The 16,773-nt window shown below is 45.9% G+C and overlaps 1 protein-coding gene across 18 annotated transcripts in view; it reads left to right on the plus strand.

The window, feature by feature from the left end:
- The first annotated feature begins 1,030 nt into the window (after window positions 1-1,030).
- The window catches only part of TJAP1 (tight junction associated protein 1), a 55,392-nt gene continuing 39,649 nt past the window's right edge, over window positions 1,031-16,773 (plus strand). For 3 of the 18 annotated variants that reach the window (XM_037895468.2, XM_037895465.2, XM_037895471.2), the window contains exons 1-2: window positions 1,036-2,284; window positions 2,438-2,526. The gene's annotated coding sequence lies outside the window, so the exon portion shown is untranslated. Of the gene's footprint in view, window positions 2,527-7,858; window positions 8,055-16,773 lie in introns of those variants that run through there. The other 15 variants (XM_037895464.2, XM_037895463.2, XM_037895470.2 and 12 more) reach the window with 9 other exon arrangements.

Raw genomic sequence — 16,773 nt, forward strand, 5'->3', positions numbered from 1 at the left:
CTCCTTCAGGTTGTTTTAGTGACGCTGAATTCCCCTCCCCCAGGAGGAAGCAGGGCCTCCAGGGCAGGGTTAAGGTAGTCACAGGGCGGTGGAGGTGGGGGGTGGAAGTCTGGGGAGGGACTCTGAGCAAACACATGCTCTGAACTGCCCCTCATCCGGGATGGGGAAGCCAATTAGAGGAGGTGGAGCAGCCTGGCCCCGCCCCAGTGTCCCGGATGCCGTGTAGTTGTCGCTGTGTTAGCCCCAGGATGTTAGAGAGACGAGGTGGTAAGAGCTTTTAGGGGACCAGCTTCTGGTGCGGAGTGAGACGAGCCTCCCAGCCTCCCAGCGAACTGGAAGGCGGAAGAGATAGTTTAGCCTAAGTAGTTAGCACCTGTTGTAAGGGACCATTCAAGGCAGAGCGGCCCCTTAACCCCCCTGCAGTCATAGGACAAACAGGGGGTTACAGAGCGTGGCTCTCTCCGGGGCTGGCCTTACCATGAGGCAAACTGAGGCGACCGCCTCAGGTGCCAGACTGGGGTGGGGGGGCGTCATTTGAGCTCCCGCCTCAGGTGCCAAAACGTGGTGGGCCGGCCCTAGCTCGCTCACCCGCAGAAGCTGGCCCAATAAAAGCTATCGCCTCGCCCGTGACCACCTCCTCTCCCCTCCCCGGGGCCGGGTCCCTGACACCTGGCAGATGCTTGTGAACGCGGGACAGCCCAGCTCGGTGAGCTGCTCCCGGCCAGGGCTTGTCTCCATGGGACGGCCCCAGCAGCCCCCCGTTACGCGGTGACTCCGGTGTCACCAGCCCGTGGGCAGCGGACGCTCCTGCGCTGCCCACACCAGCGCAGTCCTGTGCCGAGCTGCGCTTCAGGGGGCGTCTACACAACAACCCGCCGCCGCCGCGAGTCCGAGCCCGGGACTCGCCCGACGAGGAGCGCGCAGGCTCTGCCCCCTCCCGTTGCCATGGTGATCTACCACGCGCCTCTCTCCCTCCGCCGTGCGTGACCCCTCCCCCCTCGATGACGCACCTACGCCGCTGCGTGGGGATTCCGCCGGATTACCCAGCGTGCCCCGCAGCAAAATGGTGGCCTAAGCGGAGCGCGCGGGGCCGGGCCGAGCGGGGGCAAAGTTTGGGGCGGGCCCGAGACAGAACCGAACCGGGTCAGAACCGGCTGTAAAGTCCCCGGGAGTCCGGGAGAAGCGGAGCCCGACTGGTTCCGAGCCAGTCCGGGACCCTGGGGGGTTGAGGGAGTCCAGCCAGGTCAGAACTGAGTCCGGGGCGGGAAGGGGGCCCAACCGGGCCGGCACCGAACCTGGCTCCGAGCGCCCGGGTCCCAGCTGGGTCAGAGCCGGTCTGGGATAGGGCCCAGCCTGGCCAGGTCAGAGCTCCGCCAGCGCCAAGAGCGCCCCATCCGGGTCAGATCCGAACCGGGACCCGCGAGAAAGGGAGGAGTTCGGCTCTGCCCCCAGTTTGTCGCCCTCGGGCTAAAGGGGAGGGAAACGGGCAGAACTAGATGTAAAGTCACATTGGTGTTGGGGGAGCTGGGCCCAACCCAGTCAGAACAGAACTGGGAGACGTGAGCCCAGGGAGGAAAACTATCAGAGCCAGACAATCACCGCTGGGCTGCAGGGGCCAGGGCAGGCCGGTACTGAATTGGGGACAGAAGAGGTGTATGGGTCAGGAACTGAGTCCTGGAGGGGAAGAGAGTGGAACTGAGCCAGTTTAAACCCAGTTGAGTCTGGAAATCGAGGAAGACTGATCCCAGAACTGAACTGGGTCTGCTTGTGGGCCAGAGAGGTCTAAACTAAGTTTGAATGGAACCAGATCCTTATGGAGTGAAACATGGGGAGCGATGTGTATTTTGGGGAGAGACCGTGATAGCCACAACAAGAGGGCTTTGGAATTGGAAATGAAGTGAAGCAAATTTGAGACAGTTTGTGTTATCTGTGTTGAAGAAGTCAGAATAGGGGAGAGGAAACAACACTGTTTCTGTGGCAAAGCAGAAGGTCGGGGAGGAGAGAGGATCGTTTACCAACTAGAGACCCTCCCTGGCACCAGGCAGCATCCAAGAGACTTTCTGCAAGAAAGTTAGTGAATCTGAACAGATCCCAAGAAAAAGGAAAGTTTAGAGAACAGCAGAGCTGAGCAGATGATACTGAACCACATCTGGATCTGGTCTAGAGTGTGAGTGGGAGACAACGGAGTAGGAAAGAAGTGAAAGGTTGAGCACTGGCACCGGGATTTGTAAACGGAAGAGGAAAAAAAATATTTCCAACTGAAATTGCATTAATAGGCAAAAGGGTGAGTGAGTGAGCTGTGAGTTTCTCTGAGCTGGGAATGGACCAGGTCTGAGAGAGGCCAGCTGGAGTGAGTCCACTGAAAAGACAGCCCTGCAAAATGAGACTGCTTCTTGCCTGACAGGGCTTCTCAAAGCTGCAGATCTGTATTTTGCAGAATCAGAATCAGTCCAGAGACAGAACTGATGAAAAGGGTCTGCACAGGAGGAGGAAGTGAATCCCTTGGATACAAACAGCAGAGAGCAGGTAAGGAAGCCAGGAATGAGGTGATGCTACATCAGAGCACACTCTGCTTTTCAATATTTGAATTCCTGAAATCCCAGAGTGCAAATGTGTGAGTCGCATACCTAGCAAATGGTCCATCTGTAGGTCCTCCATGCTAGGGCATCCTCCTTGTCATATTAGGTCCATGTTATGCAAAGCGGGCCCAAGGTGAGATGGTAGATGGAGAAATGGTAACTGCAGGGTGCTAATAAGAGAGATAGGGAGTTTCTGGTTAGAATTCAAGATTAGCCACTAGGCAGACTAGCTTAACTTGAACCAGGGCAGTACCAGTGGTGTTTGTGCCTCATGAAATGAACACTTTAAAGCCCCCTTTTTCGGTGCTGAAGTAGCTGTGGATATAGCTCCTGAAATGAGTCAATGTGGACTGGGTCCAGGGAGCGCTGGAGCTATCCCAGCCTAATTAAAAAAAGGTCTGTCCCGCTGGAGCTGCACAGACAAATCCTCAGGATCTCTTTCATCCCTGGTCTGATCTTAAAATGTGAATTGACCTAGCAATTCACACCCCTGAGCACTGTTGCTGAGCCGCCCAAACCCCCAGTGTAGATGCAGCTAGGTTGATGGAAAAAATCCTCCTGTCAGTGCAGGAAGTTTCTACACTACGGCTCTGTAGTGGCATAGCTGAAGCTGTGCTACCATAGCACCCGTAGTGCAGACATGGCCTCTTGTGATAATTGTGATGTCTCAAATTAGGTAATTTTAGTAATTCCCTAATCTGCTAGGTAATTCCTTCTAGTAAATTATCCTTTGCATCTATGTTTTAGGTGATTCTCTAATGCCAAGGCAAGTGCATGTCTGAGCTTGCCTGCAGTGGGGTAAGGAGTGTGTGGAGATCAAGTTGAGAGGATGAGATGTTCCATAGTATGTTTTTTTTTTTTTTTTACTTGTGCTGCCCTTCCTCACTCCTTTTCCCCTTGAATCACTTTCAGTGTAAACTTCCTTTCCGTTTCTACCTGTCACTGAATCTGTACAGAAAGTATTGGGTACCTGTACCTAAACGGTGTTCTGTGCATACCAGATTCAGAGTGTAAGGTCAGCATTTAATCTCACTGGTGTAGCCTGCAGCATCAGGAGTCCTTTCTCTGCTTTTAGCTCTCCTTATAGGCAGCCATGTGGCTCATAAATATACAGGGAACACACTCGGGGTTGCTAAATGTGGCCTATAGAGTTCCACAATGCAGCCTGTGGCTACCCTCATCTTTAATATCACCGAGCCACTTGGTGATCAAGAGGAGATGTTACTTCTGGGATCTGTTGCCTCTGTATCAAAGATGCATTGCAGACTTCTACATACTGTGTTGAGTAGTTGTGGCTCTCTGCTAGTTGCTTGTTTTGCAGATTTCAAACCCTGAAGTGTGTATGATAACACCCATTTTTTCATGTTCTGTGTGTTTATAAATCTCCTCACTGTATTTTCCACTGAATGCATCCGATGAAGTGAGCTGTAGCTCACGAAAGCTTATGCTCAAATAAATTGGTTAGTCTCTAAGATGCCACTAGTATTCCTTTTCTTTTTGCGAATGCAGACTAACATGGCTGCTACTCTGAAACCTATTTTTGTCCTGTCTTCTTAAATGGCAGCTGGGTGGCACAGAGTGTAAAAGGGCCCTGGAGTTTGGGAAGGGTGTGCTTCTCATCAAGGATCTGCCCCTTGTATTCAGGATGGGTAACTGATGCACCACACTTCGGCATGGTGGTGGGTACCCTCTGGAGAGTATGTGGTATCTGGAGCTGCATGTAATAAAGGATTGTGGCAGTTGGCCTTCCTTGCCTTTTGGGTGCTTTTAAGGGTGGAGCAAAGACAATCAGCTCAGTAATGGCAGAATAAATGGAATCGACTAAAACCATGATTGTGCTTTACCCAGTGGCCCTAACTAGCAGGTCACACGCTTCATAATTTGTGCAAGATGAGATTATTACACACACTAGGGCTTCTTACATCCCTTCTTTTGCCCCCACAACTCCTTGTCTGCCTTCCTGTCCCCTCTATTTCGGGGACTCCCTGCAAAGCCCCCTAACTCCTTCTTCATGCTTTGGCCTGTTAGTGTCCCACATTTTCTCCTTACCACCACAGCAGGGGATTTTTGTTCCCCTCCATTTCCTCCTGTGTTATGTGCCAACATCTCCCAATATCCCCTCATGCCAATGGTTCTATGTGCACCCCATTCTCATGTGCCCCCTGTGCTAGGGGCTCTGTGTTCCTGTTCCCCTCTCCCCATACTGGGGTCCACCAGTCTCTCCCTGCCTTGTGTTCTGTGTGCCCCATTTCTCCCTCCCCCATATCAGGGACCCCAATTTCCTCTCCAAACCAGGAGCGCTGTGGGCACTCCCATTTCCCTTTCCCCCACACCATTATTCTTCTTTCTGTCTGTGAGATGTCATTTAGGGTGTTAACATGTTAAACTCTATTGGGAGGGTAGGCAGATATGAAATAGGGGTATTGTTGTCTTAATGCGTGCCATCAACCAGTAGTTTGATCTGTAGACAGTTGCAGAGGTGCTTGAAGCTGTGGCTGTGCTAGTCAGATGGCCGGGGCTTCGTGTGTCCCCCATTTCCCTCCTTCGGTTTTCCGATTTTCTCCAGAATCAATAGGGTTCTGGCCATTGATACCTAGAACATTCCTTGAAATGTTGGAGTTGATCAGATTCAGAGTTCAAAAGTTATTGCATTACAGATAAACAGAAATGTTGTTGAGTTGAGTAAGGCCTTCACAAGCTCGGCCAAAGACTCTTCCATTCAAAGTAAACTTGGTGCCTGAGAGCCCTGGAGATTGGCATTGTGTATCAGGAGGTGCAGCCTGGGTAGCAGCAAGTGGGCTTCCCATCCTGATAATATGCCTTACTCATTTTTAGGGAAAGGGCATTTAAAGTTGTTGTGGGGACTTCATTTGTTTCCAAACTTCAAACATTGCTGCATAGGACAATTCTGTAGGGCAGGGTCACAGCCAATCCACATATTGCTTCAGCAGCAGAGGGCAAGTGCTGTCAGTAGTGTGTGTGATGAGAATTGCCAAATACGGGTCCAGTTCCCTCTGCCATTGCTGCTTCTGCTGTACTGTACGCAGGAGACCCGCAGGCACAGTCAGTTGTTAGATGGAGTCGGGGTGGAGCAAAGGGAGGATGCCCACCACAAGAAGGGGGACTTATCTTGTATTCTTGTTGGCAGGACTGAGGCTGGAATTGTCACGAGGGGGCAGATATGTTAATATTAGTGACTCCCAGCCCCATCTCCACACTTGAAGGTTTTGTGGATTCTGCCCTTCAGATACAAATTAAGATGCCTGAATAGGACAGTTCAGTCTGTCACAGTCATGCTTTTGATCCTTGGCCTCTACTCAGACTATTTGCTAGGCTTCAGTTAGTGCCAAATATGTTATGGATACCTCTTCACTAAGGATGGGAGTGAACTGAACCCCCTCCCAAACTGACATCATCCAGGGACCAACAAAGAGCTGTGAATGTAGATTTCTGCCAGCTTGGCCAGTGCCACAAAGGTGAAATCATCAGTCTTCTTTCCCTGAGCCAGTACCTCTGCATAAAGTCTGCTGTTTTATCCAAGACAGATCTGTAACTGCATTGGAGGAATGTTACTTTTCTCAGGTGAAGTATCTTTACAGAATGGATTGAGAGGAAGGATGATCTTGTGGTCAGGGCACTGGCCTGGGACACAGGAGAACTATGTTTTGTTTTTGGCTCTGCACAGATTTATCGTGTGAACTTGTGAAAGACACTGCCTCCCTTTGCCTCCTTTCCTCAGCTACATATAGGGCTAATACTGCTCCCCAGTGAGGTGGAATTGAGGGAGTTGAGCACCTCCATTAGTGCTTGTGTGGTGCTTAGATGCTTTGGAGATGAACACCATAGAAATACCTACAAATGAGTAAATTTAACTAAGATGTGACTTGCCTGATGCTCAGAATGAAGGAGGAACTTGTGTGGTCCACTATCCTGCATGCTCTGTGGAGTTATGAAATTGCTGTAAAACGGCCTAAGTTACACCCCTGTTCTATTTAAAGGAGGAGGGCATTCTAAGAAAGCCCCTAGCGTCTCTGATCTGTACATTTGTTTCCACTGTTCACATGCTCTCTTGTATGGCTGTGTCTTTACACATGACTCAAATTTCCTCCTCTCCTTTCTACCCTTTCCTCACGTTTAGACTTGGAAACTATTCTCTTGTTTGCCAGCGTGTCAGTGTACTTTCTTATTGCTAATGTGCTCAGACAGGGATGCCCCAGAAGCATCAGCTCACAGTCTATCTTGTGTCTGGAATGACATGATACACTCTGGAGTGTCTTACTGGAAGTTATGCTTAGTGGATTGCTAAGGCTTTCCAAACTGCTATGAAGGCATAGCCCCAAGGGGGTGTGAGTCCCATAATGCCAGGGTGGGAATGAAGAGTTACTTGGAATGCTTTATTCATATCACTTGCATCAGCTCTGTATTCCTGGCCCTGTCCAGTGCTAGGTGTTGAGTCCTGGAAGGCTCCATATGAGAAGTTAAAGTGACTGACTGTATTTTTCAGTTAAATGGAATGAAATTCAATGAAGCTGATAGGCAACAAATTTAATACTGGTTTAAAAAATACTTTCACACAATGCATAGTTAATCTGTGAAACTCACTACCACATAATAGCATTAGGGCTAAGAGTTTACCAGGATTCAGAATGGATCTGACATTTAAATGAATGAGAAGGTCCAGAGATTTACTTTTGTTATAATATATGTATTTTAAATGGGATTATTACTCTTGTGCTTCAGCACATAAACCAACTCTAATGGCTGAGGTTTACGAGGAGGAGGAAGAAGGTATTCCATAGCTGCCCACTATGATTTTCTTGCATCTTCTTCTGAAGCATCTAGTACTTGGCAGTGTCAGAGGCAATATCCTGAATCAAATGGACCCCGTGTCTGATCCAGCCTGGCAGTTCCTTAGAGGTACAGTACATCTTTGCCCTGTCACATTGCCTGTTAAATCTTCCTCTTTATGATCATGACCCTTAAAGATCACTCTTTTTGGTCCTAACATTTGAGGGTTTTAGAAGGTCTTGGGGGGGAATCTTGCGGATTTAGTGCAGCCTCTAGCAGCTAACTTATCCATGAATGGGTCCTCCCTAGACCTGTGGGTATGGCCTCCTTACTCTTGGTGGTTAGGGGACATCATCACTCTATGCTTCTTTCAGCTGCTGCTAGAAGGAAAAGGAATGTGTGGAGTTTGGCCCCTCCACGTTGCAAGCTAAAAGTGGACTTTAGTCTGAGAGGTGCTGGAAGCCTTGCTGGCTGGGGGATGGAATTCTTCTAAGGACATTCTAGTGAAATCTGGTATGCTTTTATGCCAGCTGAAGCCTTCTTGTTCTGCAAGGCATTTCCGTTGTCCCATTATCTACCTCCATCTGTGCTGAGGACCTAGAGGTGGTTGTGTGCTGCTTGTTCATGTGGTCTTGCTGACTGAATCGGGCAGGAGGGATGGGCTATCAGATAAGGCAAGAGGTCCTGGTAAGTGGCTGTGGTGGGGAAGTGTGTGTAAGAGAGCATTTGGTAGCAGTGTATGTCTGAGTGTGGCAGGAACTGTTACAAAGGCCATGGAAAAATTGGAGGATTTCCAGAGCTGTGGATGGATTCTAGCCCTGAGATCTGTGCACACAACTCCCATGGATTTCACTGGGTACTATGCATGCATCCTAGGGCAGAATTTAGCCATTTGTGTGTAACCATGTTCAGTGAACAAACAGCTAGTGATTTCCCCAGCTAGTTCTGAGCAATTGCCTGTGTGATCGTGAGGGAATAATGTTGAGAAGTGAAATGATGCAGAGTCAGATAGTAGGACTTCCTGCAGGGCTCAGGCTGACTGCCATGGGTTCCTGCACTAGGTCTGATCTGTGGCTGCTTCACTTGGTTTGTGCTGATGGAGGAGGCAGCTGAGTGCTATGCATTGATATAACAATTTCAAATGCCCAAGGGTCAGCATTCCAGTGTTTAACTGTGCTTACAGTTAGAGCTGTGGTTTGCACAGGAACAGTGTCTTGGGCCAGGTTCTGTCTTGTTATAATTTATCTATGAAATGAGGTTGACTGACAGTGCTGCAGAAACCACAATTGTGAAATTTCCAACTGTTATACATGTAAAATCTCAGCCTTAATGAGGCATTAATGTAACTTACTGACTTTTCTTTAAAGTCAAAAGAAGAGAAGGGGAATTGCTTATGTCTGTTGGGGCATTGTACCTGGACTTGTATAAAACCTTAGGCAAATTTGACTCTGTGGCATTTGTTTCTTGTGAAGATCAAATGTTTTCCAAGTTAATTAGACTAGAATCATAGAAGTGTAGGGCTGGAAAGGACCTCAAGAGGTCATCGAGTCCAAAGCCCTGCGCTGAGGCAGGTCAAAGTATACTTAGACCATCCCTGACAGGTGTATGGAGGCTTTTAAGAACAGGTTAGACTATGATAGGGATTCTACAACTTCCCTTGGAAGCCTAATTCCAATGCTTATCTATCTGTATAGTTTGAATGTCTTTCCTAATATCTAACCCAAAACTCCCTTGTTTCAGAGTAAGCCCATTACTACTTGTCCTACCTTCAGTGGACACGAAGAACAATTGATCACTGTCCTCTTTATAACAGCCCTTAACATATTTAAAGACTATTCTCAAGTCTCCCCCCCGCCTCTCCTCTCTCCCCCCCCCCCCCGCCTCTTTTCTGAAGACTAAACATGCCCGGTTTTGTTAATCTTTCCTCATAGGTCAGGCTTTCTAAACCTTTTCTTGTTTCTATAGCTCTCCTCTGGACTCTCTCCAATTTGTCCACATCTTCTTAAAGTGAGATGCCCAGAACGGGTCAGTACTCCAGTTGACACTAGTGCCAAGCAGAGTTGGACAGTTACCTCTCATGTCTTATATACATCACTCCTATTATCTTTTATGCACCTGTCTTATACACCCTCTAGAATATTAGCCTTTTTCGCAACTGCATCACATTGCTGGCTCATATTTAATTTGTGATCCAATATAACTCGTCAGTACTACTGCCTAGCCAGTTATTCCCAATTTAGTATTTGTGCATTTGATTTGTTCCTTCCTAAGTATAGTTCTTTTCACTTACCTTTATTGAATTTCAGCTTGTTGATTTCAGACCAATTCTCCAATTTGTCAAGGTCATTTGAAGTTTAATCCTGTCTTCCCAAGAGTTTGCAGCCCTCTTAGCTTGGTGTCATCTGCAGATTTTTTTTAAGCATATTTTATATTGCATTATCCAAGTCATTAATGAAAATATTGAATAGTACCAGATCCAGGACAAACCCCGCAGGATCCCAGGTGATGCATTCCCCCCCCCCGTTTGCTAGTGAATCTTTGATAATTACTGTGAGTATGGGGGTCAAGCACTCACTTTGTAGTAATTTCATCTAGACCACATTTTTGTAGTTTGCTTATGAGAATGCCATGTTGGGACTGTGTCAAAAATCTTACTAAAAGCAAGATATATCATGTCTCTTGCTCCCCCCCTCCCCCATACACTAGGCCAGTAGTTACGACGACAATTTTTTTTATTGTTTTAGCATGTGCAGCTCTTGGTAGGTGCTCCATGGTTCCTGGTCATATCTGCAGCTTGAGCATGTGTTGCTGCACATGCTCGGTATAATTTTCAAATACTCCTAAAACAGGAATATTTGAAACACTCTTGCTGTTCCTTAGTAAGGACTGTGTCCCTGCCAAGTGGGAAGCTTTAAAAAATGAAAGGGATGCTGTCAACTTGAAATCTGTTGATATGAAACGGGCTAAAAGTAGTTGCAGCTGCTTCAGCTGCCCCAGATTCTCCCTGCTGGTTTGTGGTTTTAAATCTCATGTCCTATTTTTTAAAAATATTTTTAATCGGAGCTGTTTTGAGCAACAGTATTAGAGAAGTGGGATTTTTTTTTTTTTTTTTTTTTTCCCAAATTGGCAGTGTCCCTTTAAACTGTTTGAGCTTTCTAAGCAGGAAGTGTCTGCATGACTAATATATGAAAAACATATTTTATGCCCCCATATTCATAACTCAGCTTTCCAGGGGTCCTCTGTTCAGCTATGCAAGTTCCTGAAAACTAGCTTTGCTCGGAAGGATCTCCTTGGCCGTAACTCTTCATTATTAGTAAAGCACTGTAGTAGCAGAAGATGTTTATGTATGTACTAGGTGTTTATGTATGTACTTGCAGCAGGTTGGGAATGTAATTTGAGGAAGTCATTTGCACCAGGCAGGGGTTGATTCCTGAAAGTAAACCCAGCCTGCAGGACTAGGGAATTCTTATAGATTATGTTTGTAAATGTATCAATTTTTCCCTGACTTGTTAGTGCTTCTGTTTAAAAAAAAAAAAAAAAAAAAGAAAAAAAAGAAGCCTCCCAGGTGTGTCTGAAGTGGCTCTAATCGGATTCAGTGTAGTCAGGGTGCCAGCTGGGTGGGGAGAGCTCTATTACCATATAGTACAGAAGATGATTTATTGCTAGACTGACAACTTGCAATATAAACATTAGCCCAAGCATGATCTTCTACCAAAACCCCGCCCATGCAGGGAGCCAGGAATCTTCCTGCCACGCGCCATAAATCGTTTATGGTTTGCTCATGCCAGTGCATTTGAGAAACAGCTGGGCACGGGGATTAGCAGTTTGCAGAGGGCTCGTGCTGGGCTAAATTAGGGTCTGCTGCCCTGGTGGTGAATGCTGGTAGTGGAGAGAGTGGAGTGCAGGAGTGCTTCTCTTCAATCGGAAACCTGTTAGCCAGGGTGGATAAAAATCAGCATTTAAAAAAAATCAAATCAGATGTTTTATTTAAATCAGATTTTTTTCATTTTATTATTACTTAAATAATTAAAAAAAGATAAACCTGTTTAAAATGAAATCTGAATTTAATACAAAATATGTTAAGGCCTAAACTACTTCTAATCTCTTAAAATATTTAAATAAAAAAAACTATGACCCTCTATCAAAACCTTTGAGTTAAAAGCTGTTTTGTCTATATAAAGAAACAATTGGGGGAAAAGTAACTTTTGAGGTTAAGCTTTATAAATATGGCACAATAGGACATGTACTGTATTAAGAACTTGATCCTGTGTGGGTCCCAGGAGTTGTGCTACTGGATGCAAGAGACTAGCAAAGCCATCACAGCTTTTGGAACCTGACCTCTGACTTCAGGAGACACCATCCTATATCTCATCAGGATCATCCACAGAGCCCAGATGGGTGGTCTTATACTCTCATAGGCGCTGACTTTCTAATGTGCCAGGGGGTGCTCGACCCCTGGCTCTGCCACAGGCCCCACCCCCACTGCACCCCTTCCTGCCCCATTCCGCCCTGTTCCCCAATGCGCTGTGCCCTCGCTCTTCCCCCTCTCTCCCAAAGCCTCCTGCATGCTGGGAAGGAGGGGGAGGCACTGATTAGCGGGGTCTGCTGGCTGGTGGCAAATGCTGGGGGGGAGCTGAGGGGGCGGGGGGGCTGCTGGTGGGTGCTCCAGTCCAAGAGCACCCATAGAGTCGGTGCCTATGTGTACTCCTATTTTTACAGCTGCTCCCTACCTTCGCTTTGACTGGCTCAGTTTTCAATTTAAAGAAAGTAATACCACAGAACTGGTGGAAGTCACTAGCTAAGCATCTGGAACCAACCAATCAGAGTTTGTTGAAGTGCTAAATCAGCTATTGACAGCAGTAGCCTTTTCTGCAGGCCCAGAAAGAATATTTTTTTCACTTGCACTAGTTAATTCAAAGTTGAGAAATCAACTGGGAGTTGAAAAAGCAGGAAAACTTGTCTTTCTCTTCCAGTCTATGAATAGAAAGGAGGGAGGAGATGAGATCTACTAGTTTTAAAAGTTGAAAGACAATCTAAATAACTTAGGAGACTCTCATTTTCAAGAGACTTAGGAAAATAAGCTCCAGCCACATTCACTTAGGCATATTTGAAAGTTTTCCAAAGGCTGACCTGAAATAATTAGTTTAATTCAATTACTACAATTAATCTTTCTGTTTAATAAATCATTTAGTTGTAAATGTGAATCGTGTTTTGATTGGAAGTTTATGTATCCAAAACTTTAAGGTTGTTTCGTTTAATAAAAATTTTATATGCTGTTTTGTGTAATTAATTAAATTCTAGTTATGAGCTAAAAGTTAATTATCTGGTAAATAAATAAGCAACATATTTGCCATTTTCTATTATACTAAAAATGTACAATTAATAAGAACCTGAAAACATGAAGCTATATAATTGCTTAAATATATGTATATAGTTATAGTGTACCCTCCAAGATAGCAAAAAGATGCACACACAAATCTTGTGTGAAGGCTCTATTTAGTTGTAAATCAGTGTGTTTTAATGGTTATGTCAATGAGAATGCACTTTTCTTTAGAAAATAACTGAGGTACAAATGGAAAAGTTGGTTTAAAATAGATTTAATTCAAGCCTTTCCACTTGGTGATTTAAATCAATCCACCCTGCTGTTGGCTCAGGATAGGCAGAAGGGCAGGGAAAGGGAAGTGGTGGTGTTTCAGGCTGTCAGGGTAGCTATGTGCTTGCTACTCACCAGCTAAGGTGGAATACCTGATTGATGGCTGCCCTGCATAGTGGGGAGATTAGCTGCTAAATGTAGGCAATCAATTGTGTTATTAGGCAGAATGCGGATCAGCCATTCCTGCCACAGAGGAGCTGAGAGAATATAAAGGCTACTCTCAGGGGCTTATTTTTGCAGCCTGGCTGTGGTACAGTTTCTCTGGGATTGCTGATCGTCAGCAGAACTGGACGTTGTATGATGCCACCCAGGGCTTCACAACTACCTTGCAGGTTTCAGAAAGAGTTCTACTGTAATGCTAAAGATGCCTCAGTGATAGATACACCATAAGAACCTAAATAGAATTGGGGTCTATTTCTTTCCTTCTGTCTTGGGTATTGAAAGAGTGGTAGTGAATCACCTACGTATGTTTCTAGTGACTAGCATGTGGGAGAGGGACTATTTATGGTGAATTCCCCCTTCAGTCCCTAAAAGTGAGATGTTTCATAACACTGAATGTGTTTCCACGCTAATGGTACAGCATCTAGCACAAAGAAGCTGTGGTGTTAATTGGTGTCTCTAGGTGTTACCATAATACACAGAATACTCAGACCTTACAGTCTAAATGGGACCAGCCATTATGTTCAGACATACTCTGCACATGTCAGAGATATTAGTATGTTAGTTGTAGCTGGATTAGTGTCTCCATGAAAAAATCCTTCTGTAGGTTGTTTGGCTTGAGAATCCGTGTGGAATGTTTTTCAGCAAGGTTGTTGCATCCTTCAAACATAACAGCCATGTACCAGTGCCTCCAGACTACACCACTCTGTGTCATTGCACACGTCAGGCAAAGCCAGGGTCATGGACAAGGGCAAGACAGATGGGTTCTGGAAGCTAGTAAGCAAATAGTTTTTCTAATTCCATCGCTTTACAGGCAGCCTCTCAGTCTGTTTCACTGAGCCACTGTACAGATGCCTCTCTCTGGAGTAGGAATGTTTTCCCCTCAATTAGTTTTTTTTAAACTCAGCTGTCATTCATTGACATTTCTTAACTGACCTGGCCATGCTTGTGGCCTGCAGATGAGCAGTGTGAGGCACTGCAACACCTAGATGCATTGGGGTCTAGAAAAAGGGCTGAACAGCTTCACACTATCTTTGCTTACCTAGGTTTGCACTGATACATTGGTTTTGGGGATGCAGGGGGACATGGCTCTTCATGTCCTTGCCAGAGTACTGAAGGTTCCCCTACATTTCACTAGCTTTTTTTAGGTGAAGGTATTCAGTCTCCAGTGTCAACCTGACCCTTGGCATCTCTGCCGAGACTGAGGTCAATTAGTGTCAAATATATTGGGGGCTGTTTATGTTATGGCCACCCAAGAACAGGGGAAACAGTGTGGTCTAGTGGATAGAGAACTGGACTGGGACTCAGGTCACGTGGGCTCTGTTCCTGGCTCTGCCACTGACCTGCTGGCTGACCTTGGACAAGTCATTTTGCCTTCTTGCACCTTAGTTTCCCCATCTGTAAAAATGAGGGTAGTGATAGTGATCTCCTTTTGTAAAGTGCTTTTAGCTCTATAGATGAAAAGTGCTATATAAGAGGTAAGTAGGTGTTACCATCTTTCGGGATCCCTAAAATCCATCTCTGTGGGAGAGTGGCCCTAAGCCACAGAATCTTAAAGTCTAGGTCTGGATGGCTGTTAACCCAACGGACTAAATCAGATTCTTTACTCTTCTTTATACAGAATCCCCCAGGTACATAACGTGGCTAGAGAGGGGTGTGGTTGTACGATCATATTTCTAGCTCTCTTGGTTCTCCTGCTGCTGTTGGTGGAATGGACCCCTCCCCCACCCTGGAAATCAGTGCAAAGGATTTACCTTCTCTGTCACCCAGACTGGAGCTACAAGTTTAACCTTAAAAAGAAAAGGAGTACTTGTGGCACCTTAGAGACTAACCAATTTATTTGAGCATAAGCTTTCGTGAGCTACAGCTCACTTCATCGGATGTGTACTGTGGAAAATACAGAATGTTTGTTTTTATACACACAAATCATGAAAAAATGGGTATTTATCACTACAAAAGGTTTTCTCTCCCCCCACCCCACTCTCCTGCTGGTAATAGCTTATGTAAAGTGATCACTCTCCTTACAATGTGTATGATAATCAAGGTGGGCCATTTCCAGCACAAATCCAGGTTTTCTCTCCCTCCCCCACCCCCCAACATTCCCCCCAAACAAACCCACGCTCCTGTTGGTAATAGCTTATCTAAAGTGATCACTCTCCTTACAATGTGTATGATAACCCAAAAAAACTTGCCTTGAGGCTATTTGTCCCTAGAGTTAGGACTCTTGTTCCACAGGCAGCAGGTTGCTTGTGTGAGACTGTATCTCCTGAATCTTCCAGTATAACTCTGAAGAGAATAACCCAATGGCGGAAACCTCACACTGGCTAGTGTCTGTAGCTCTCTGAGGGGGGAAGTGGAGGGAAGGAGAGGAGTAATAGAGGAATCAGTGGTTCCAGAGTAACAGCTGTGTTAGTCTGTATTTGCAAAAAGAAAAGGAGTACTTGTGGCACCGTAGAGACTAACCAATTTATTTGAGCATAAGCTTTCGTGACCTACAGCTCACTTCAGTGAAATTAAGCTCACACTGTTTGCTCCCCTGCCCAGCTGTGTAGTAAGTTAGCAGTACGTGTCTGTTCTTATTCTTCTGAAAGTAGACTTTGTTCTCTGGAGACTGCTAATCATGCCCCATGGGGGTGTAATCAGTTATAAGGTATTTAATACAGTGCAGGCGGTAACAGGCCGCCTGGCCGGGCTGGCAGATTGCAACACTACAATTATAAAGGGCCCCTTTCCCCCCCTTACCCGCCCACCATTGGCAGGATGAGGGTTGTACCAGGAGACAGTGTTAAACATACAAAGTATATGTGTGGGTTGTGGGAGGGAGAGGGGAAGCTGCAGAGACACCACCTATTCCTGAAAAAAGAAAAGTAGTACTTGTGGCACCTTAGAGACTAACATTTATTTGAGGATAAGCTTTCGTGAGCTACAGCTCACTTCATCGGATGCATTCAGTGGAAAATACAGTGGGGAGATTTATATACATAGAGAACATGAAACAATGGGTGTTACCATACACGCTGTAACCAGAGTGATCACTTAAGGTGAGCTATTACCAGCAAGGGTGGGGAGACAGGGAACCTTTTGTAGTGATAATCAAGGTGGGCCATTTCCAGCAGTTGACAAGAACGTCTGAGGAACAGTGGGGGGTGGGGATAAACATGGGGAAATAGTTTTACTTTGTGTAATAACTCATCCACTCCCAGTCTCTATTCAAGCTTATTCAGGGACACCATCATAGGGCCTAATCACATCAGCCACACTATCAGAGGCTCGTTCACCTGCACATCTACCAATGTGATATATGACATCAGTGCCAGCAATGCCCCTCTGCCATGTACATTGGTCAAACTGGACAGTCTCTACGTAAAAGAATAAATGGACACAAATCAGACGTCAAGAATTATAACATTCAAAACCAGTTGGAGAACACTTCAGTCTCTCTGGTCAGTCGATTACAGACCTAAAAGTGGCAATACTTCAACAAAAAAATTTCAAAAACAGACTCCAATGAGAGACTGCTGAATTGGAATTAATTTGCAAACTGGATACTATTAACTTAGGCTTGAATAGAGACTGGGAGTGGATGGGTCATTA

The sequence above is a fragment of the Chelonia mydas genome, chromosome 3 (assembly GCF_015237465.2).
Source record: "Chelonia mydas isolate rCheMyd1 chromosome 3, rCheMyd1.pri.v2, whole genome shotgun sequence".
Lineage (NCBI taxonomy): Eukaryota > Metazoa > Chordata > Testudines > Cheloniidae > Chelonia > Chelonia mydas.